Here is a 23553-nt window from a genome sequence, read left to right on the forward strand (position 1 = left end):
CAACCAATCAATGCCCTCAAACACTAAACAGGTAAGCCAAGGGGTCATTGGAGGCATCAAGCCCATCTTTGAATCAACCCTCTTGAATTATATGCATGAATTCTTAAAATATTCCCTTAATGCCATGGAGATTTTATCCATGTGTCACATTCCAATAGGGCCACCTCTAGATCTCAAAATCTACATGGTACACAATGACATTATCCATGTGAAATTTTTCAATCCATGTGTTTTCTCACAGTGATACCACATATGCCACTATGTTACAAAAATTTCATTTTCCTTTGAAGTTTTTCCTTGGTTTTAACTATGAAATCAACCCTAGCAAACATAGATTTAGTGAAAAGGGGTCCTAATTGATATATCAACCCCAATTTGCAAATTAGTTGAGCAAACCTTTGAACAAGTCACAAGGGGATTGGGCCCTGATGTGCAAATCAACCAAGCAAACCTTCAAACATGTGTAGTAGGGATCTTATTAAGAGATCTACCCTGACATAGAAGTCTACTAAGGCGACTTGACCTTCAACCAAGTGTAGTTGGGTTCCAATTGGGAGATCAACCCCAACATAGAAATCAAAGAAGGCAACAATAGAACAAGTATAGCAAGGGCCCAATGGGGGGATTGGCCTTGATGCGAAGATCAACCAAGGAAAACGTCAAATTGTCTAGAGGAGGTTGATTGGAGAATCAACTAAAGAAAGCATTCAAACAAGTGCACAAGGGTCTCAATTTGATAACCGGGCTAGAACAAAGCTTGGGAAGCAATGAAACAATCAAGTTTTTGTCATTGTAAACACTGCTAATTGCTACAAGATTGAAAGAAACTTAACTAAGTGTGAAAGATACTTAAAAATGTAAAGCTATGAAAATAAGATTTGGTTTTAAATGTAGTAGACTGGTCAAGCACTTTGAACTCAAAAAGTGATTACAAACTCAACAAAATGTTAACCTCATTAATAAGAGATATGAAATAAACCCAACTCCCTCTTTTAAAATCACTACATTTATAAAAACAACATGAATACCTAATATATTCGTAAGAGTCGTTAAAAAAAGTCTAACAACATGAATACCCAACATATTCTTAAAAATCTTTAGAAACAACTCTACAAACCCCCTCCCCTCTCAATCAATTATTGTAAACTAAATTATTTTATTAAAAAATACATTTTCTATCGTATAAATATACTTAAATTAATATCGCTTAAATTAATTGAAACTGTGAAACTTCTTTGAAACTACTTTTATATTGATGAAAATTGATAATGCTTTTAATTTTCTAAAAAGATGATTATTACAACTCACAATAATTTAACTTATCCAAGTCATTATTGCTACCATGAATGAAGACCAAAATTATTCCTTTAACTTAGTTTAAAGCCATATCGATTGCACCATAATTGATAATAATTTTAATTAACAAAATCATTATTATTACGAAATTTGAGTCAATAATTTGAACTATCGAAGTCATTATTATACACATGGCGCACAAGTCGAAGTCGTTATTACACAGTAAGTTTATTAATAAAACTACAGTTACGACCATCAAACCTCTCCAAACTTCACCATAAAACATGTTTAAGATTACCAGACACGTTACTTGAAAACATTGAATTTTTTTCAGAGCCCGGCCAAAAACTTTACACCTTGGCATTCGCTTTTATGACGGTAAAGTCATCGTGTGTGCCCGACACTTGCGCGCACTGAAGAGTAATGATCTGTTCCAATCTTGGTCTCAAACTTTTTCAGTTTATCATGTCCATCAAGTTCTCCAATCTAACTAGGAGGTGAAATCACTGTCCACCATGACCGCATCATTACATTGTGTCAAACTAGTTCTGTTTATCACTTTTTCACCACTAATTTTTGCCATACTTATGGATATTAGTGGAGACGTCCGTCTTATATCTTCAAGGACTAAAAGTAATCATGATTAATAATGTCTCTTCCAGTGAGAAAAATCATCAGGTACTAAAATCCATCTTCACACTTTCAAGCATATACTTGCAATCGAAGTGGGCGTATGGCATTTATCCATTCAATGCTAAGTCATGGATAACCCATATTAACCATATATACTTGAAATCATGGTTAGTTCTTTATACTACGATGTTCATCTAAAAAATCATGTGAACTTCTAGGTATACAATATTTTAATCATACTTCTTTCAGAGACAATACTTTAACCTACCCACATCTTATCCTTTTGCAACTAGAATCTGTGATCTCGTTCAATGCGAGGTTTTCGGCCTCGTAACGAGACTAATCATCCATGGGATCAGATCTCCAACACTATAACTGATGTCATTGCTTATGGTGCTTGCTAGACAGGGAATTACTGTAGCCACATTTTTCTTGCACAAGCTCGCTGTTCATTGAATTCTAGGCTCAATAAAAACGATAAGAAAATGTATTTGCATGTTTCTTCATGATTGCACACATGCATCAGTGAACTACTTGAGTCTGCATGCCAAGGGGTGCATATCCAGTCAGGATACCAAATAATTAACATCAATATGTTGAATGCAGGTGTTCAACATGCCAGGTATTGATTTAAGCATCAATCAAGGGTAAGGATATGTTTACAATTATACTCTCATCCTTCAGTTTCTATCAGGGGTGGAGAATGCTTGCAGCTATAACTCTCTCATACCTTATTCAAAAAGGCAATTCCCAAACTTCAGTTTTATCAAGCGTTGGGGGACCTGCTTGCAGTTACCGGTATCACATACTTTGGTTTTTATCAAAGGGTGAGGCTATGCTTGCAATTATAAATCTCTCACAGTTCAGTTTTGACACAGGATATTCTTCGCAAAATCAGGAATAGCAAAGAGAAAATATGAACACATTATTAAACCACAGAAGATCTGATAAAAGATCCTATAGAAATATATTGTTGCTGCTATGGAAACATTGGCTATAATATTTTACGTAATGCTGCATGTCAATGTCTTGCAAAAACATGTAAGGCAATGATCACGTTCCCTTGCTATATCTTAAAAGGACTGTTTTGACCAACTGAAATGCCACTTTCCGAAAAAGAAACATCATGTTTACTGTACATCCAGATAATAATGATACAAAATATCACTCAGAACGAGAAGGGAACATGTTTAAACTGTCCAGATCTTGATATCCATTTGCTGCATCTCTTCCAGGTGTCTGTAGGGGACCGCTGCTACAATTTGCATTAATAGCAAAAATGATGCACAAGGGATCCATTTCAAAAGTAAAATTGTCCCTAAAAATGGAAACAAGCCACCAAAGGATGACTTTCCAGTTTACTTCTAATACAATGAAAATGGCATTCAATGTTTATCCAGAAATAAAGCAGAACCACCATAATCAGCAAAGGCCCACTGAAGTATTTGCACCCTCTGTTAAGGTCCTACCTGATGCAAGAACTGCACATGACAAGTCAATGTATATGAGAGACAAAAAATTGGAAATTAAAGCCCTGGACGTTCAGAAGAAAGTATACAGCTCTTGAATTTGAACGTGAAGTTTATCTGTGACTTGCATACATGCAAATTGTGAATACATTTACTGTCACTGATAATCGTGTGCATTGACCACTATGTAAGGCAGATCTTAGAACTTAACTTTGGGAGACTCAATTTTCAGCACCAAGAAATTAAGTTAAAAAAACTTGTGTCATGAGAAATGCAAAATAACCCGTGTGTATTGTCACACTTCACACATATGCCTAAGTAAAGTTTGGGTTCAAGATCGCGTTTGGCAATGATTAGTTTGGTTCAAATTCAATTTTTTGATGAGCTAAGCCATTAGGTTCGCCTATTTTATATATATATATATAAACTTTAAAATGAATATAACATAAAACGGTAAGAAATAAATATCAATAAACATAAATAATGTTGTCATGGACTCGAAACTGCAAGCAGAGATTATGAGCTTGAGCTGTGACATGAGGTTGCGAGCTTGAACCATGGATTTGATCAACAGCCATGAGGTTCGATGAGGTTCACCAAACCTCAAAATTTCTTTTAGATTCACTGAATTTTGAACATCAAGTTTTGAAGTTCAACAAATCTTCAGACAGACGGATCCCATATCAACTTTAAATACAACATGAGCAATCATTAATCCTAAATCACTGAGATGCTGAAAGAGGAAAACACACACACTTAGGCCTAGGTAAGTACATATGACTTTACCAGTACATCAACTTCCATTCACTTAGACAAGAGGTAATTTCAGATAACTTGAGAGAAATAAAATTTTGCAAATATTGTGATCAGTGTTGCAAATATTGCCAATTTACCGACAATGTGACAAATTTTTGTGACGTTTCCCCATATTTCATTTTGGAAAAAAAAACACGATTTACAAAAAGTGGCCACATTTTGATATTCCAAAAATCATGCCACAATACCAAAAATTGCCTAGGCACTTGAAAAGAAGCCCATAAAACAGTAAAATCCAATTTTTTGACAATATTTTTGTCTGCAACTGTTGGGAATGAGAAAAAGGGATTTCTCATAAGGTTCCATCTAATTTAGAATTTAATCGTCAGCAAATATTTTTTGGCGTAGGGATTGATTGCTATCCACAGTTTTCATTTTGCTAGTTATGCGTTTAAATTCCACCGTGTGAATAATTTTTTCTTCTAGATTTATTCAAGGGTCTCCGAAGTTATTGCTTGCTGCTTATTCTCAATCTTTTCATACATCATCAAACAATTATATGTCTGATTTTTTTACCAGCATATTTTCTGTTCATTTATTTTGAATTTTTTTGCCCTAGATTTAAATTTGAACATCTAGAATTCACTGTAGGAAGGCTTGTCCTGGTCAAGCAACATGCAGTACACAGTTAACAAGGGCAATGAAACAATAGTTTCAGAAAATCCATTGAGTTTTGACTCTTGACAGATCCTCCTATAAACAGTTGATACACAGTTGAACTGCATCTTCAATAACCACCAGTGTATATCCCCATTATTCATAATCTGTTGGTGGATAAATATGAGGTTGCATCTTTTAGAAAAGTTCCCAATGCCCTTAATTGGACAACTTACAGAAGAATGGTGGGCAGATGGAAGAGGGCAGGGAACAAGAAAAGATAGACTCGGCAATAATTGATACACATGGAGGCCAGGTCAGATTTTGGGAAGATTTGTTCATAAAAGAGATGAAGATCAAGATCTTCCTAGGAGAATCAATCCAAAGTTACATTAAATTATAGTTTTAAGGGTGAGTTGGTGTGAAAAATCGGTTAACTGATTCCTAATGAAGCAACTGATGTTAATTCTTCTAATTGTTAATATGATTAAACAATTTACTTGTTGTGTGCTACGGCAAATATCAAATTAAATACACTGCAGCCTACACAAATAAAAACTGCAGAAACTAAATACAGCACAGGAGAGAAATAATCATCACACACGTGTACACAGTTATTTTTGGGCAAATGTTCCCAGGAGAATCAATCCAAATGTACATTAATAGTTTTAAGGGTTAGTTCGTGTGAAAAATCGGTTACTTGATTCCCACTACAGCGAACTGATGTTAATTCTTCTAATTGTTAATTCCATTAAACAATTTACTTGTTGCGTACTACGGCAAATATCGAATTAAATACACTGCAGCCTACATAAATAAAAACTGCAAAAACTAAATACATCACAGGAGAGAAATAATCATCACACATATCTACACAGTTATTTTTTGACAAATATCCTCGGAAAAACCCAGTGTGGGAAAATCGGTACAGCAACTGAGGGTTTGTATTATTAAGCAGTAATTTTCCAAATACAATCTTTGGATGCCTTGTTGGCTATCCAGTATAGAGAATATGACTGATAGAGGATTAGTGAGAAATACCTCACACTATCACTGGCAATCCCGACTGATCCAGCCACAGAATGGCTTGTCCCTTGCTGCCTTTGCGTAGTCACTGCATAGGCCCAGCGTCACAGCTTCTAGGGACAATGTCACCTGTTGAAATGTGGCAACAAGAATATTCCAATTTAATTTGTCCTTGAATTAAATTGTGAATTAAAATCGAATTTACTCTTAATCGCTGCTTGGAAATAATTAATTAAGTTATTTTGACTTAATTAGTTGGAGAAATTCAAGTTAGAAGTCTTTCTGAAGTCATGCAAGAGTTATCCCTTAAATTAAAGAGATAAGCCTTAAATTAAAGAGATAAGATTGAGTTATATTTGAGTTGTATTTAGTTGACTCAATTTACTGAGTTAAGTCCAATTAAATTAGTTCCAAATTGTTTGAGGAACTAATAGAGAGTTAACAGTGAATTGATGCATGCATGCACTCAACAAGTGTACTCCAGTTAACTAAAGATTCCCTCATCAGTGTTCTGAGAAAGACCCAGTTAAGCTAAATGTCAAGAGCAGTGTATTATTAGTTGCATATGTTTTCCTATAAAGAAAACTCATGCATGCAGAAGGAATTAATTCCTTGATGATTGCGCAGTTCAGACAGTGTGTGAGATCAAGTGATCATCCACTGGGTATATGAGTTTTCCACTTGGTTGAAGGAGAATCATCCTAGAGGAACAGCGCAAGGAAATAGGAGCTTGGAGGGTAGAGGAGAAGGCTTGTGAGAAGCCAAGATTGCCTGTGAGCATCTGTGAGGATTGTACTAAGAGATTGATAGCTCTGAGAGCTAAGACTTTGTATAATCTCTATGTATTTCCACCTTGTATGATAATACAGATAGTGGAGTTATTAGCTGAGGCTTTCCCCAAAGATTTTCATGTGTATTGTGCATTGATTCTTCTTCTTCTGGTTATATTGTTCAGCTCGATTCAGCTCGATCTTTAAGCTTCCGCAAATTGATAGTAGAAGTAGGTTATAGTATTTTGCTTTGATTGATATTACATTATCGGGTTAACCTACAGTCAGATTTTATACATGGTCTTAGAGTGAGATTTGTAGAGAATTTGTAGAATTTCTACATCACCCATTTTGCTGATCAATTTGCCTCTGATACTTCGATTTTTCCCTCCATGTCTCACACCCCGGCTTCCAGCTTCAGAAATCGACCTCTCCAGCAAAAATATGGATCTCCTCAAGGCTCTGCGTTGCCTCTGCTTCAGCGTACGCTACCCAATGTAGCCTCTCCGCTGCCTCACCCGAATCTCTCTCTGCCTCCTTTGCTGAGTATTGCCGGAACAGGAGAAATCTCCAACCAGAACTATCTCTGCCCCTCATTGCAAGAAATCACTTCAAACTTCTCTCTGGCAATTGTTGCGCTGCTCTCTTCAAAAATTCGATCTTTGATCTCCCACTCAATGTTATTTCCAAATGCCCATCAAGCCTCTTCTTATAATCCTTATGTTGAGAACCAACGGCCCAGATGAGATTCTAATCAATGGCTCAAACCATTTTGGCTTGATCCTCGTCTTCTTATAAAAGTTTCACCCGCAATTAGATTAATACCCTTTAATTATTTTAATTTCCTAAGTTTAGACATAGACACCCATTAAAAATAATTAATTATTTTAATAAAATTGATTTCGGGTGGAATTTCCCAAAATGATTTCTAGGTATTGTGGAATACATGTGTCCAAGCCTCCCTACAAATTTTGAGCCTTAGAGCACATCCGATGCTACCAGAAATCAATACCCCCTCTTAGCAAGGAATGTGCTCTAGTAATGCAACCTGTTGAAGCATCACCCTTCTCTATAACATCTCCCTCTGCGTTGCTAATGTCTGACATTGTTGCCCACCAACTACTGCGCAAATGTTGCATTTGTACTGTTCCTGACACTGCCACTGCCAACACTGCAACCCTCATAATTTTTGCATCTGTGTTGTTGCCACTGCCAACACTGCATCTGCACTGCAACCTTCTCCAACTGCTGCTACGACTACATCAGCAACAGAAAAGCATCCAAAATTACTGAACAGGTGTTCAACATGATGCATTTGTTGCTGGAGTTGTGACTGCTGCTAGTCTCTGCGTTGACCCTCTGAAGCCTCTCCGTTGCTGCTGACTCTGCTCTGTCCCAACTACACTGCTGCCAACTCTGCTCTACACTGCTCAGTCTCTGGCGCTCCTAGCCACTGAAACTGTCACTCCGACACTCTGCACCAACTGACACTGGTCCATCCTGCTACTTCTGATTTGGGCTCCCGTAGCAAGGTATTGATTTAAGAGGTGGACTCCTCAAGGATCTTGCACATCTGCAGTTCTTTCGAACTACAGTTCTAGATCACCCGACCTCTCCCCTACAGGTATTTGGGCAACCATGGAAAACTCTTCCTCCTCGATCTTTGCAGATGCAACCTTCAGATCATGCTTCTCGTCCTTGTCCTTCTTCTTGAGACGACACTGTGTAGTGTATTGACCAAGTTCAGCAACCAAAAGCACTTGATCTTCGAAACATCTTTTTTCTTCTTCCACTGCTCCTATTGCCCCTTAGATGCAAGGGTTGCTTTCTCTTCCTCCTCCTTTGGCTTCGTCCCACTGTTGTTGTTGCTACTTTCAAGTTTGCACTTGACTAAGTCTCTCCTCATCTCTTCATGCTGAAGAGCGATCCACGTTCCCTCCCAATATGGCAATCTTTCTCTGCCCAAAATACTCTGAACAAACACTTGCCATTCTTCTGAGACTAAGTTCAAGGCTAGTCTTACCATCTCAGTAGGCTGAGGTGTTGACCCCACAGCTGCCAACGTCCTTCTTCTTGAGACGACACTGTGTAGCGTATTTACCAAGTTCACCAACCAGAAGCACTTGATCTTCGAAACATCTTCCTTCTTCTTCCACTGCTCTTGTTGCCCCTTAGATGCAAGGGTTGCTTTCTCTTCCTCCTCCTTTGGCTTCGTCCCACTGTTGTTGCTACTACTATCAAGTTTGCACTTGACTAAGTCTCTCCTCATCTCTTCTTGCTGAAGAGCGACCCATGTTCCCTCCCAATATGGCAATCTTTCTCTGCCCAAAATACTCTGGACAAACACTTGCCATTCTTCCAAGACTGGCCCATCTCAGTAGGCTGAGGTGTTGACCCCATAGCTGCCAATGAGTCTTGAATCTCCTGAAGCTTTGTAAGGAACGGATCAATGTGTTCCCCCTTCTACATTTGCATGGATCTCATCTGCTCCAAGTACATCTTCCGCTACTCAGAAGATCCTTCATATAACGTGGCCAATGCTTCCCACATTTGTCAAGCAATATCCTTGCCTACAATGTGACACACTACGTGATCTCTCACTCCGTCGAGGATCAACCTCTTCACCTTCGCCATCTTGGCCTTGTACATCTTGAGCAGATCAAGATCTGCGGGTACAGTTACCACACTATCGACATAGGTTTTGAGATCGTGCTCATCCAAAAGGCATGAGTTCCTTGCCTTACAAATCACATAGTTGGATGCACCTTCCAATAGATCCTGATCTTTCAACCCATGAGCTACCATCTCTGCCAACGAAATGTCGAGCTACCTCCTCTCTCCTCTGCACTGTTGTTGGGCTGGCCTACGCACTCCCTGCTGGAGTTAGTAGATTTGCAGCTCCCTATTGCTGCTCAGCAAATGAGAATTCAGACTTCTTGGTTGGAAGTCCTCTAAGGAAGAATTCCCTCAAGTGTGTCTTCTTCTCCCCCACTGATGTTATTCTGCCAGCAACTGCTGCAAAATATCTGCGTCTCAACTAAAGCTCTGCTCTGCAAGGAAGAGTATGCAACTCACTTCTGCCTCTAGAAAGCTTCGATCTAGAGATCGAATTTCTTTGTCGACTAACTTAGAGAATTCGAATTCTCCTCAAAACTTCGACCTCCTTGGCCCACAAGCTACGCTGCCTCTGAGGTTTTGAATTGTTGCCTATGCAGTAATTTCGAACTCCTCTTCCTTTCTACATCTAAGCTCTTCTACTCACGATCTGTGCTCTGATACATGTGAAAAATCAGATACTCGATTCCTACTGTAGCAACTGATGTTAATTCTTCTAATTGTTAATTCGATTAAACAATTTACTACTTGTGTGCTACGGAAAATATAGAATTAAATACATTGCAGCCTACACAAATAAAAACTATAGAAACGAAATATAGCACAGGAGAGAAATAATCATCACACACATCTACATAGTTATTTTTGGACAAATGTCCCCGGAAAAACCCAGTGTGGGAAAACCGGTGCAGCCGCTGAGGATTTGTATTATTAAGCAGTAGTTTTATGAATACAATCTCTGGATGCCTTGTTGGCTATCTAGTACAAAGAATATGACTGACAAAAGATTAGTGAGAAATACCTCACACTATCACTGGCGATCCCGACTGATCTAGCCACAGAATGGCTTGTCCCTTGCTGCCTCTGCGCAGTCACTGCATAGGCCCAACATCACAGCTTCTAGGGACAACGTCACCCCTTTTGCTGATCGATTTGCCTCTAAGACTTCGATTTTGTCCTCTCGATCTCACACCCCGACTTCCAGCTTCAGAAATCGACCTCTCCAACAAAAATATGGATCTCCTCAAGGCTCTGCATTGCCCAACGTAGCCTCTGCTCTGCCTCTCCCGGAGCTCTCTCTGCCTCCTCTGTTGAGTATTCCCAAATCAAGAAAAATCTCCAACCAAAACTATCCCTGCCCCTCACTGCAAGAAATCACTTCAAACTTCTCTCCTGCCATTGTTGCACTGCTCTCTTCAGAAATTCGATCTCTGATCTCCCACTCGATGTTATTTCCAAATGCCCATCAAGCCTCTTCTTATAATCTTTTTGTTGAGAACCAACGGCCCAGATTAGATTCTAATCAATGGCTCAGATCATTTTGTCTTGATCCTCGTCTTCTTCTAGAAGTTTCACCCACAGTTAGATTAATAACCTTTAATTATTTTAAATTCCTAAGTCTTGCCTTCAAGCTAGTGATCAAACCTCTCTCAAAACAGGGCGGGGAATTCGATAAGAATGCTCTACGTTCTTTTCTATATAAATATGTAAACTAAGAAGTGAATGTGGATCTCTGTTATATAACAAAATTAATGTTGACAAGAATACTGCAACTGCAACAAGGTCAATGTATAATAGGTCAACACCAAGTCACTGACCAGTAGTTGTCGATTATAGAAATACCGACCCATACTAAATGTGTAACAGGAATATTTTCATATCAGGGATCTACTTCTTATGCTTCTTATCAAGTCCGATTTTCCTTATCAACAACAACCATTAGATGTAAGGTCTTCAGAAAGTATCACATTAAATCGATCTTGATTTCTAAAAATATATTTGAAATCGTGCATACAAAAGTATGCCTTTCCTTGCAGCATATTTTGGATCACATAGCAAATCAGCCTACACTCTTCAATTGCTCAAGTCTTCGCTTGGTCTATGATTATTGTAATTGAGGGGTCGAATTCAATGATTTTCACAAAGCAACAGTTAAGCAGATTTTTCCACAATTTCTTGATGAGGCACAGTGATCTTTATGTTGAGGAAGATTACCACTGAGATATTCTAACAATACCTTCAGTCAACCAAGGAAGTATAATAAGGTCACAAACATCAATAATAGCTTGGCAAATCTAAGTTACCCTTTTTCATTGCCAAAAAAAATAACAGCCGCAGAGCTAGACACTTTAGATAACACAAGTTGGCTTGTAGCTACTGTACTTGCTGATCTGTAATTTATGCCCTAGTGAGGGTCAGAAACCGCAGATGACTGCAATCTAGCCATTCGTCAGATAATCAAAGTCTTAAAAAAAACTCTTACAATTGAAGATCAACATTCAAATTAATAATATCAGCCTTCGAATACTGAAAGGAAGATTTCAGAAATGCATCTTCAAAGCACTATTGTAGCTTGAAGGAAATTCTGAAATGAACATGTTTCTGGCTGTAATTGAATGACCAACAGTTCGCTTCCCCATATGTGTAGAATGCTAAAAATATATCACTCACAGTTGATGCAACTTCAGATTGGTTGCAAGTACTTCCAGTCTTCGAAATATAGAGACAGCCCAAGGGCAATTAAAAGTTAACAAGCGAAGTATGCTTGCAATTTCCTTAGAACAGTTCACAGTCACACAGCAGTTTAAGATCAGTTTCAGACTTAACACAAGGACTCCTTCCATACTACTCACTAATAAAATCTCAGATACTACTCAAAAATTTATGGTGATACAACCTAAGGCCTGATAGGTTATGTCTGCAAAATAATATTTTGATGTCAACCATACCTTATGAATACTGAACACAACTTGGATCATCACTGAGAATTGTCCACAAATCTTTTGTTATTGCTTTTTACTCTTGCTTGAGCTTGTCCTCTTCTGGCTCTGATACCATGTCAAATTTTAGGCAACAATGGTATGTTCTATTCTTTAGAGCAATTTTACTTCAATTTCTCTATTAGCCCAGTATCAATATTCAGATTAGCAATCATATCAACATGATAGTAAAATGCAGAGAGAACATAAACATAAACAATAGGAGACAAGCCAAGACGAGGACACAAGATGTGGCACCAACCAGGGACAAACCCCGGTGTGGGGAAACCCTTGATCAAATCTTCTTTTAGTCTTCAATAGTTCAGCAGAGAGAGAGTACAATTTACAAATCTGATAATTTATACCAGCAGCAAAAGAGCCCTAACCAGAAAAGTCAACACTAGTCAACAGGGCAGATTTGACCCTCAGCGAATCGGTCAACTTCAGCCTCCAAACAGCAAGATAAAACAGCCCTCAAAACTGTCAAATTCAGCCCAGTCAAAGTCTGGTCAAACAACCCAGAAATTCGGCCTCCTGATGATCCGGATTTAAACAGGAACGCAACAAATTACAGAGATAAACAACTTGTCCTGACGATGAACCACACTCGTTGGTTCGAAACGCGTCAACAAATGTATTATCATGTGATTTACGCCAAAAAACTTTCTCATAAACTCGATATGGATCACAAAAGCCTCAATTCAACAATAACCATAAACACAAAGATGCAGTGGAAATAATACTTCATTTCATTAATGTAAAATACTGAAATATGCTTACAAACAAAAATGGAAATACACCAGTTAGGGCGATGGTAGCTTATCTCTAAGAAGAGATGTGGCAGCTACATGCCTCTGAACTGAACTACAATGAGGCTCAAGGGCCTTTTTATTATTGAACAATAAGAGCAAACCCTAAACAACCAAAACCCTAACCCGAGGAGATGTAACACCAGGAGTTTATGGGCCTCGTTGGGGTGAGTTGGGCAGCCAACTTCTCGGGGTCGTGACTTGGTCATATTATCTCCATTTGATGCGCATGATAGCCCATTGGAAAGATCTCTCCAAGGACTACAACGGAAAAGACTATTTTAGGCAGAAAATCGTTGGCAGTATATTTCCAAAAAAACGTCTTTTAGGGCCTCAAAATGGCTCCGGAAGTTTAGGACCTGAAAAACTACTAAAAATAGTACACTATGCTACAATTAAGGAAACTGAAAAACTGAAAGAAGCAATGGTAGGGGTCCAAGTGGAATTGGCGGGTGGCCACCAATATCCACCTGGATCATTCCTCCCCCCTTAAGAAGCAATGGTCCCCATTGCGTTGAGTTCCTCCATGAGATGAGGAAACTTTTGCTAAGCTTGGTCCCTAGTGAGCCACTTGCCCTGGTGAAGGAGTTGGCCTGCTTTGACAACTCAATACAGTTGGATATTCTGTTGGCGAGTGTGCTTGATCTGTGTGTCCATGATCCGATCAGTTGCAGCTTATTCGATGCAATCTGGATTTAACTCTGTGGGTGTGAGTTGTTATGCAATGTCGGATGTGTCTAGTAATGGTGGAAAGTATGGTCGAAGGCGGTCCACATTGAACAATGGTGCAGGCCAAGGAATGGGGGAATGTTAAGCTCAAATGCATTGTTTCCCACAACCTTGGTAATAGTGTAAGGACCATATCGGAGTGATTTGAGTTTCTGATAGGCTCTGGTAAGGCGTTCCTTTTGCAAATGCAACCAGACTTTGCCGCCCACCTGAAACTTGTGTGGCGCCCGATGTTCATCATGTCATTGCTTATACTTGCCATTTGATTTCTCCAAAATGCCATGGACCTGCTGGCAAATATGTTGGATGTGCTCAATGAAGTTGTTTGCCTTATCTGTTTCAGACTGGACATGAGCCGAATCTACTTGAGTAGTTGCAAATGGCATGGCCACATCAATGGGACATAGTGGCTGGAATCCCAAGCCCACCTGAAAAGGGTTGTGACCAGTCGAGCTGTGGAGAGCCCGGTTGTAGCTGTGCTGAACATAGGGGAGGCTCTCGTCCCATGTGCGTGGATGCTTTGAGTTGTACATGCGCAGAATGTGTACGATCATCCTGTTGACAACCTCTGTCTGGCCATCAGTTTGAGGATGGAAGGTTGTGGACTTAGTGAGTTTGGTGTCCAGCATAAACCAAAGACTGGACCAAAATGTACTGAGGAACCTATTGTCCCGATCTAAGATGATAGACTTTGGGATCCCAAAGTGTACCCACACTCGTTCAAAGAAGAGTTTAGCAGTGGCTTCAGCTGTGATATTCTTCTTGCCAACCGCCATAATGGCCATCTTTGAGAACCTATCGACGACCACAAAAACACAATCGTTTCCATGCTTAGTGGAAGGAAGGCTTGACATGTAATCCATGGAGATGGATTCCCAAGGTTGATTAGGGGTAGGCAGCGGGGTATAGAGGCCTTGCTTCTTGATGGTCGATTTGGCAATGGCATAGGCAGTGCATGATCTGATATATTTCCCGACATGTTGTCAAAGATTCGGCCAATAGAAATACTTCTGCAATACTGCCACCGTTTTCTCGACCCCGAAATGCCCAGCAGCCTGACTGTAGTGTGCTTCCCAAATCATCTTGGCACGCTCACTTGAAGGAACACAAAGGTGACCCAGGTGGCACAACAGGGCATCCTGGAGGTGAAAATCTGTAACATGCTGACCCTCCAAGAGTGTCTGGTATGTGTGGCCGAATTCTGGGTTGCTTTTGTAGAGAAGTGGTCGATCCTATGTTACTTGGGAGAGAGCGGGGAGCGAGAGCGAAAACGGGAGCAACCATTTCCAGAAGCTCCTGTTTTGGGAGCGAATCCGGGAGCGATTTTTTAAAAATATATATATATTTTATATTTTTTAATTTTTGATACATATATGTCAACAAAAACATGTAGAATGATGAATTAGACATAAAAAACATAAAAAAACATAGATTGATCATTGAACCATATCACATCAATCATCTAGAAATTATAATCGTCATCAACCATGTCCACAAGTTAGTAAAATACATATTACAACTGCAACATATTGAGTCTTATAAATCATGATTCATCAAATTCAATCTTAAAGTTTCAACTTCAAGCTTTCAGAATTGAAAATTCAATAACATTTATCATCATTGATCACCAAAGTTGTACTTGTAAGCTAATTTTAACCATTACAAGAAGTAATATCGAAGATATTTCTAAGTCCTAACTTCTAACTGTTAACATGATATGAAATGTTAAAAATTTATAAAATGAAACATGAATAATGAGATGAAATGAAACAACTTTAGTCTTTCACAAAGCATCATATTCATAATTCACAATCATTACCAATGAGTTATAATTTCCAAGGCCCAACTTCAAACTTCAAATTTTCATTGTCACAGTGATATAATGTTTACAAAAAATATCATTATGATATGAAAGAGTCAAGAGTCAAGGACTCAAAACTCAACAATTATGAAAACTAAAGTCTAATAGAAACTAAAAAAGACAAGTAAACTGTAAATCTACATGTGGCCCTTGCCACGAGAGTCTCCAGGAGTATAAGCAGGTCGTGGTGGTCTTCTAGGAGTCTCCCGCACAGACCGACGACCAGAACTAGAACCTCCACGCGAGGGTGTGGATGGAGGTGGCGACAGCAAAGGAACAAGACTCAGACCTCAAGCACTGCTACTGGATGGTGGAGGTGGAGGTGGAGGTGGCATCGTTGCTGCTTCATTTTCATCCCTTACAAGTTCCTCTTCTAGTTCTTCAATATGTACAATGCCATCCTCCAAATTGTCATCCTCTGGGTGATTGTCCCAAATTTTATATGTGGGATCCTCATTAGCCCGATCACAGTAATGACTCAACAACCTCAAGTTGTAGTGCACATAAACCAAGCTTTTTGCTCATTTTTCATTGAGTCTGTTTCTTTTCACATTATGTATATAGTTGTAGGTGCTCCAACACCTCTCTGCAGAAGAAGAATTTACAACCTGTGAAAGAACTTTTTTTGCCAATTTTGGCAAAAGTCCGTGGCCGCCATATGTTTCCCACCATGTGAGAGGTTCAAATTTATCTTTGTCGTCCATTGCATGGAAGTTACCATACAAACCAGTGCCACTGAAGTATCTGCCTATTTCAAGGCGCACAGCTGCACATTCCTCCCTGTCAGGTACTAACTTTTCTAATGCTTCCAAATATCCTTTAGTTACCTCTGGATCTAAATGGGGTTTGGTCCTAACCCCACCCCCTGCTGCAAGTTGGCCCAACCAAGATGTAGAGTAGTATTTTGGTGTAAGGATATACGCCAAGCAATGTAGTGGAAGGTTAAGCCTATTCCACCGTTCACACACACAATCATGAATCAGTTTGTACAAGTTGGGATCTCTATTATGAACAATGTCTTTTATTTCCCCCAACATGGTATCCATTTGCTCATACACCTCGCCAATCACTGGTTTGTCTGTATCTGCAAACAGAATCATGTGATAAATTGGCTTGGTGAAATCCAATACCTGCCTCACACTTGTCCAAAACTGCCCATCAAGAGCGGCCTCCTCCACCATTTCAAAACCTGCCATGTCAGCTACATTTGTAGCCCTTTCCTTTAACACCTGCCAATGTGCACTGGATACCATGCTAGCTAATGCCTCTCTTACCTTCAAAAGGCACCTGAAGGTGAGGTAATAGCTACCAAATCTAGTCTTCGCAATCTTCAGCAACTCCAATCTCGAGTGACTGCGGAAAAGGCCATGGGTATTGCTATGATTTGTAATAAATTTTATCATTTGTTTGCCTTTCTTGTACAAATCACCAATCCATTGGTATTGTTCATTTTTGTTTTTGACAATATCATGCAACAGAAGGGTCAATGTGTGAACCAAACATCCAGACCAAAATATGTTGGGGTATTTATCCTCAATAATTGCTCCCGCTGCCTTACAATTAGGAGCATTATCAGTGATGACTTGGATGACATTGTATGGGCCAATATGCTCAATTATTTCAAGTAATGCTTCTGCAATGTTGATGGCAGTGTTGAACTTGTCTGAGTAATCATGTGCAGCTAGAAAGATGGGACCACTAACAGACACAGCAAGAACACTTATCAATGGCTTGCCTTTTACATTTGTCCATCCATCAGATACAATGGACACCCCATGGTCAGTCCAAGAACTTGTCATTTTATTCAAAGAATGTGATATTTTTGCTTTTTCATGATCAAGGCCAACGGTTCTTGCCTTGTCATACCCAGGGCTTTTGTATCCTTTAGGGGCATCATTTATGGCAGAAACCATTTCGTGCCAATAAGGTGAGCGTAGAACATTGAATGGTATCCCACATGCATAGAGAAACCTGTAAACTTTTGAATCCACATCATTCCTACACCCCTCATCAAGGAAATCTGATATGGTTCTACGCCTTAAAGATGATGACCCTGTGCCTCCATGTCCATATCCACTGCCTTGGGAGGATGCTGAAGGAGTTCTTTGTGATTGTGAGCTTGGTTCAAAGAAACCCCTTGATTTTTTTGTTTTGTATTGGGCTTCCTCCTCTTCCCTTATGTATTTGGCTCTATCCGCTATTGACACAGCTGTACAAGTTTTGATTCCTATTTGTTTCTCTCCATCCCATGGCCTTTTCCCGCAGAGTTGTCTTCTAGCACGGGTGTATGAACCTGTGTAATCAGTGTTGCAATGGGGGCAATGAAATTTAGTGGTTCCACGGTACTTCCACCCCCTCTCCCTGTTTCAGCCCTGTGAACATATTTCCACAATGGACTTTGGTCTTGTTTAATTTTTTGAGGGTCATGTTCACCCTCCTCCAGCTCCTCATCGGGGTTTTCACCCATTTGACTTTCTCCGGCTTCTTCATCCCCCTCTTCAGTTTGGGGCCCCCTCCGTTTCCTACTCTCCAGCACCATAATAACCATAAAAGGGACCAAGAAGAGGAAAATGCCAATAAATATAGCCAGGTCCATGGTGTTTGATGTTTGAAGGGTTTTGATTCTTGAATCTGCAAATTAATTTAATTTATTGGGATTAATTAATTTAATTTATTAATTTAATTTAAATACATGATTTTTAAACTCAAACAGTTAAATTAAATTAACTAAATTACTATCTAACCAGCTAAACTAACTAAATTACTAAGTTAATTACCTCTGCAGGCTTGCTCCTCGCTCCTTGGCACTTGCTCCTCGCTCCTTAGCACTTGCTCCTCGCTCCTTTGCTCTTGCTCCAGCTCCAAACTCAAGCTCAATGAAGTTAGAATGAATTTTTTTTTCGAGTCCGCGGATTTTTTTTTCCGCCGAGCCGCTCCCGGCCCGGCTCGAATCGCTCCGGGAGCGCCGGAGCGATCGCTCCCGTCCGGGAGCGATTTTGGGAGCGCACTCCCGCCCGGAGCGCGATTCGGGAGCGGGTTCGGGGGGGGCGCTCCCCCGCAACATAGGGCCGATCAGAAGTCTCGGGCCCACAAGAGTTGAGCACGGTGGTTAACGCCATGATCGGTGGTCGACTAAAGCAATCTGCAACATTATTGGTGCTACCCTTCTTATACTTGATATTCAAATGGAACTGTTGCAGGTATGTGGAGCACTTCTGATGGCGATCATTCTGCAATTTCCCTTGGGTCTGTATAAACTGCAGGGGTCGGTGGTCTGTGTGGATGACCTTTTCCTTCCCCAAAATGTAATGCTTCCATTGTCGGCAGCCCTGCACAATGGAATACGTCTCTTTGTCATAAGTGGGATACTTCCGGACTGTCTAAAAGTGTCTCACTGCGATATGCCACTGGATGCCCGTGTTGAGTAAGGACTGCCCCAATAGCATAGTCAGAGGCATCTGTCTCGACCTCAAATGGTTGTTGCAAGTCTGGTAATGCGAGCACTGGTGCCGAGCAGAGGCGATCTTTCAACTCTATGAATGCCTTCTGTTGAGATTCAGACCAAAATAATTTTGCTTTCGCTCCTCCCTTGGTGACTTGACTCAAGGGCCAAGTGATATGAGAAAATCCCAACACGAACCTGTGGTAGAAGTTGGCAAGACCTAGAAAGTTACAGAGCTCTGTCAAAGTGGTTGGAGATGGCCAATCCCGAATGACTTGGATCTTGGCTGGATCCACATGCACCCCCTGTTCATCAATAATGTATCCCAGATACTGAACCTAGGTCATGCAAAAAGTGCATTTCTCCAAATTGGCACATAATTTGTGTTGCCGCAGTGTTTGGAGAACCTACCGGATGTGGTGGAGGTGCTCTTCCCAACTCTAGCTGAAGATCAAGATGTCATCCAAATATACCACTACAAATGAGTTGGTGAATGGCCGCAAGATGTCATCCATTAGCCTCATGAACGTTGCACGAGCATTCGTCAATCCGAAAGGCATCACCAACCATTCGAAAAGGCCCTCCTTGGCTTTGACGGCAGTCTTCCACACATCGGAGGGTTCAATTGGTACCTGGTGATATCCTGACTTCAAATCAATCTTGCTGAAATATTTTACCCCCTTCAGTTGGTCCAGGAGGTCATCAATCTGTGGGATCAAGTACCTATTACGGACAGTGATCTTGTTCAGCGCCCGATAGTCAATACAAAGTCTCCAAGTCCCATCCTCCTTCTTCTATACCAACACGATCGGGCTCCCACAGGGCGATGAACTCAGACGGATGTGACCTTTCTGCAACAGCTTCTGAATCTGCCTCTTGATTTCATCATTCTCCAGACCGGAGCGCTAATAGATTGTTCCATTGGGCAGCGGTGCCCCTGGGGTCAGATCGATGGAGTGCTTGACCTGACAGTGCAGAGGAATCCCTGCAAGGGAGGTGAAGATGTCCTCGTACTCCTCCACGACCTTGTCCATCTGTAGTTGTCATGCGGAGGGGCCCTGTCTAGAGGTCATGGCCACCGTCTTCTTCTTTCCTTGAGGGCGTATCATCAAGAAAACGAATTTCCCGGTTTTGGAAATGAGCTTACTGCATTGTTTTGCAGTAACCAAAGAGATGGCGGTAGGTGGTGCTACCTCTGGTATCCTGTACAACTTATTTCCCAAAGTAACAATAACAACACGGAGCTTTGATTCATACACAGCATGTCGCTTCCACAAGTATGGTTGTCCTAATAATACATCACAAACTTCAAAGGGAGCAATGTCACACAATACCTCATCCATGAAGGGCTTGATGTTGTATGGAAGGCGACACTGTTGGCTCACGCGAAGATCCTGTCCTTGGTGAAGCCACCCGATGGTGTACGGTTGTGGATGTGTTGTGGTCGGTAAGCCAAGCTGCTTCACGACCTCTGTCGAAATGAGGTTCTTTTGGCTCTCGCTGTCAACAATGAACTGTAGCGGGGAGCCCTTTACCCACATCTCGGAGTGGAAGAGACGCTCCTCCTCTAGATCTTCGTGGTGGCAACGGTGGCGTTGGGCTCCGCATCGATAATCTGCTTCCCTTTGTCATTCCCCTTGTCGAGTTCTGACTCAAAGTCGGAACATGCATTTGATTCTGAAACCTTTAGCTCGGCCACTAGTGACTGCTTGGCCCGACACTCACTTGTGTTGTGAGGAGTGTTTTTAAAACCGGAACCGGTGACCGAACCGGTCCACCTAGCTAACCGGTTTACCGACCGGAACCGGTCTAACCGGGACTGGTTTGGTCTAAACGAACCGGTTTTTAAAAAATACATTAAATAATTAATTTTTAATGAAACAAAACTATTTTTAAGATGTAAAACCATGATTCCAAGCCAATAGAGACAAAATATGCAAAGTTTGCTCATTTATATACCATGCAAAGGTGAATATATCAAAATGGCACCGAGTGCAATACATATCATCGACAAAATAGCAAAATACATAAGAAATGAGGCTCTAAATGGCCTATAAAGTCCAAAAACAATGCTGCAAGCTATGAGGCCATTGGCCTACTACAAGTCTACAGTGTACACATGATCAATCATCAAGTCCATCACCACTACTAGACAGTAGACACAGGATCATCATCAGGAGCTACATAGACATCATCTGGTTCAGAGTCTGAGGATGCCTCAGCACAAGTCAGAGTAAGGTCTGAGTTACCTATGTGTTTGAGACTGAGTCGTGAAAGAAGTTCAAAGCCAGATCTCTGTAATATTGTTGTGTAATCTGAACTCTCCTAAAAGGGCCTAATCTAGGCCTTGTTGCAGATATTTTCTAGCAGAACTTGATCAAGATATTTAAAACATATTGATGACACCTTGTTGATGGACTGACGCCAGCAACCTGTGGAATAAAAGGTTCAATCACAAAGCGAAGATGCATGACAAGAATTTATTATACAGGAAAGAAGTAATGAATTAGTCATGAGAATGCAGACCTACAAAAAGATCATTGAAACAAAGCCAGAAATCAAAGTCCAAAACATATTAAAGAAGGCCCGTCGTGAAGTTTACAAACAGATTTTGAATTGCACTGTCAAGTACCTCATTTCTCTTTGAGATTTATTTTGTGCTTTTTTGAAATACAAATCATTTCATAGTTTGAAGGACTCTAAGATCTCCATGCAAAAGACATTACAATGATGGGTAGCTCAGCATCTCATAACTCACAGCCATAAATGAGTCTAACAAAATTATAAGTCTGCAAATGAAAGGTATGCATCATGGCTTGATTTACCCACAGTGACCTTAATCAATATTAAAGATTTTGCTTTGGCATCATTCTTAAAAAATTTCAAGGCTTGGAATAAAAGACATGTATCAAGAGGTTGATTTCACAAGAATATGATCAGTCAGATCATAGAACTGTCAATCTTGTTGAAGATTGGCAGCTTCGGTCAGAATTTCGTTAGCAAATTAATGGAGAAACTTAATATTTATGACTTTGGCCAAGTCAGCCTCGTAGAAGACAAGTTGGCCCCACATTTCTGACCAGCATTGACTATCTTCCTTGGATCTGTTTTGACTTGTCCATAAACCGGCCGGTTTAGGACAGAACCGGCCGGTTAGCAATAAACCGGCCGGTTCTGCCCTAAACCGGCCGGTTTTTACCGGTTAGGGCAATTTTCCGGGCAAAGGGTGCTGTAAACCGGGTTTTTTCACCGGTTCTGACCGGTGAGCCTCCCAACCGGCCGGTTAGGCCGGTAACCGGTTGGACCGGAACGGTTTTTAAAACTATGGTTGTGAGTGGAGCTCTTATGGAACTGACACCACTTTCCCGTGTCCTTTTTCGGCTTCACGGCATTGTTCTTTGCTTGCAGCTTTGGCAGGTTGTCTTGGGCCGCCCCGCCTTGGCTTTGTCCTTTGTTCTACGGTTTGGGGGCACCTTTCCCTTGCTTCCAATTCACAGATCCAAAGTCTCGCTTCTTCTATTTAAACTTTTACTCGACCTTGACGACATATCGGTATGTTGTGCCGACCGAAGAGATGTTCAAGAATTCTATTTCTTCCTAGATGTACTTGAGCAGGCAGCCGCGGTATTTGAGTACCAAATGCTGCTCTGAATCCTTGATACCCAACTTTGTGGGAAGGGTATGGAAAATATTGGCAAACTCCGGCACGTCTTGGTCCCTTCCCTGCCGTAGTGTGGTCCACTTTATGTATTGGTCCTCATAGCTTCCGACAGGGTAGTACTGCTCCTTGATGGCATCCCGGAATGAATTCCAAGTGGGTGCGGCTGAAAATAGTGAGCCTGTACTTTCATCCTTCTGCTCGCAGTAGGTTTCCCACCAGTCCTTGACGTGGGGGGCTGCTTTGAGAAGAGCGAAAATAATCTTTTCCCGATTGGAAAAATCATGAACAGAAAAATAACCCTCTAGCAGATTTAACCATTTATCGACGGCATCTGCATCTATCTGACCCTCGAATATGGGGATTTCAAAATTAACTTGTACCTTAAACGGTGTGGCATTTCCAGAGTAGTTGTTGGAAGTCGATGTGTCGCCCCTGGGTAGCCGCTGAAGGATCTGGGCAAAGTTGTCCATCATTGCGTTCTTTTGTCACTCGAGGGCTTCTTCGAGCAAAATTTTGATAGGATCTCCTGCCCCTTCGTCTTTCTTTTCATCCGCCATGGGAGGCCGTCAGGATTTGCGAGGCTAGTCTTGCAAAGGTTCGACCAGTTCAAGCCCTAACTCCTTATATCCCGACCTCGTTGGGGACATGCAAAGAAAAACAGAGAAAAAAACAGACCCCTCTGATACCACTGATCCGGATTTAAACAGGAACGCAACAAATTACAGAGATAACCATAAACACAGAGATGCAGCAGAAATAATACTTCATTTCATTAATGTAAAATACTGAAATATGCTTACAAACAGAAATGGATATACACCAGTTAAAGCAATGGTAGCTTATCTATGAG

At 40.7% G+C, this 23553-nt stretch overlaps 1 protein-coding gene across 2 annotated transcripts in view; it reads right to left on the reverse strand.

The window, feature by feature from the left end:
- Positions 1-2971: 2971 nt before the first annotated feature.
- Positions 2972-23553, reverse strand: part of LOC149233696 (trihelix transcription factor PTL-like) — a 49142-nt gene continuing 28560 nt past the window's right edge. The window contains exons 2-3 of one of the 2 annotated variants that reach the window (XR_016248242.1): positions 5853-5966; positions 2972-3410 (exon numbers count right to left, since the gene is read on the reverse strand). The gene's annotated coding sequence lies outside the window, so the exon portion shown is untranslated. The remainder of the gene's footprint in view (positions 3411-5852; positions 5967-23553) is intronic. The other variant, XM_089379831.1, reaches the window with a different exon arrangement.

This window comes from Pinus tabuliformis, chromosome J, assembly GCF_031772625.1.
Source record: "Pinus tabuliformis cultivar Carrire ecotype Pingquan chromosome J, CPIR1, whole genome shotgun sequence".
Lineage (NCBI taxonomy): Eukaryota > Viridiplantae > Streptophyta > Pinopsida > Pinales > Pinaceae > Pinus > Pinus tabuliformis.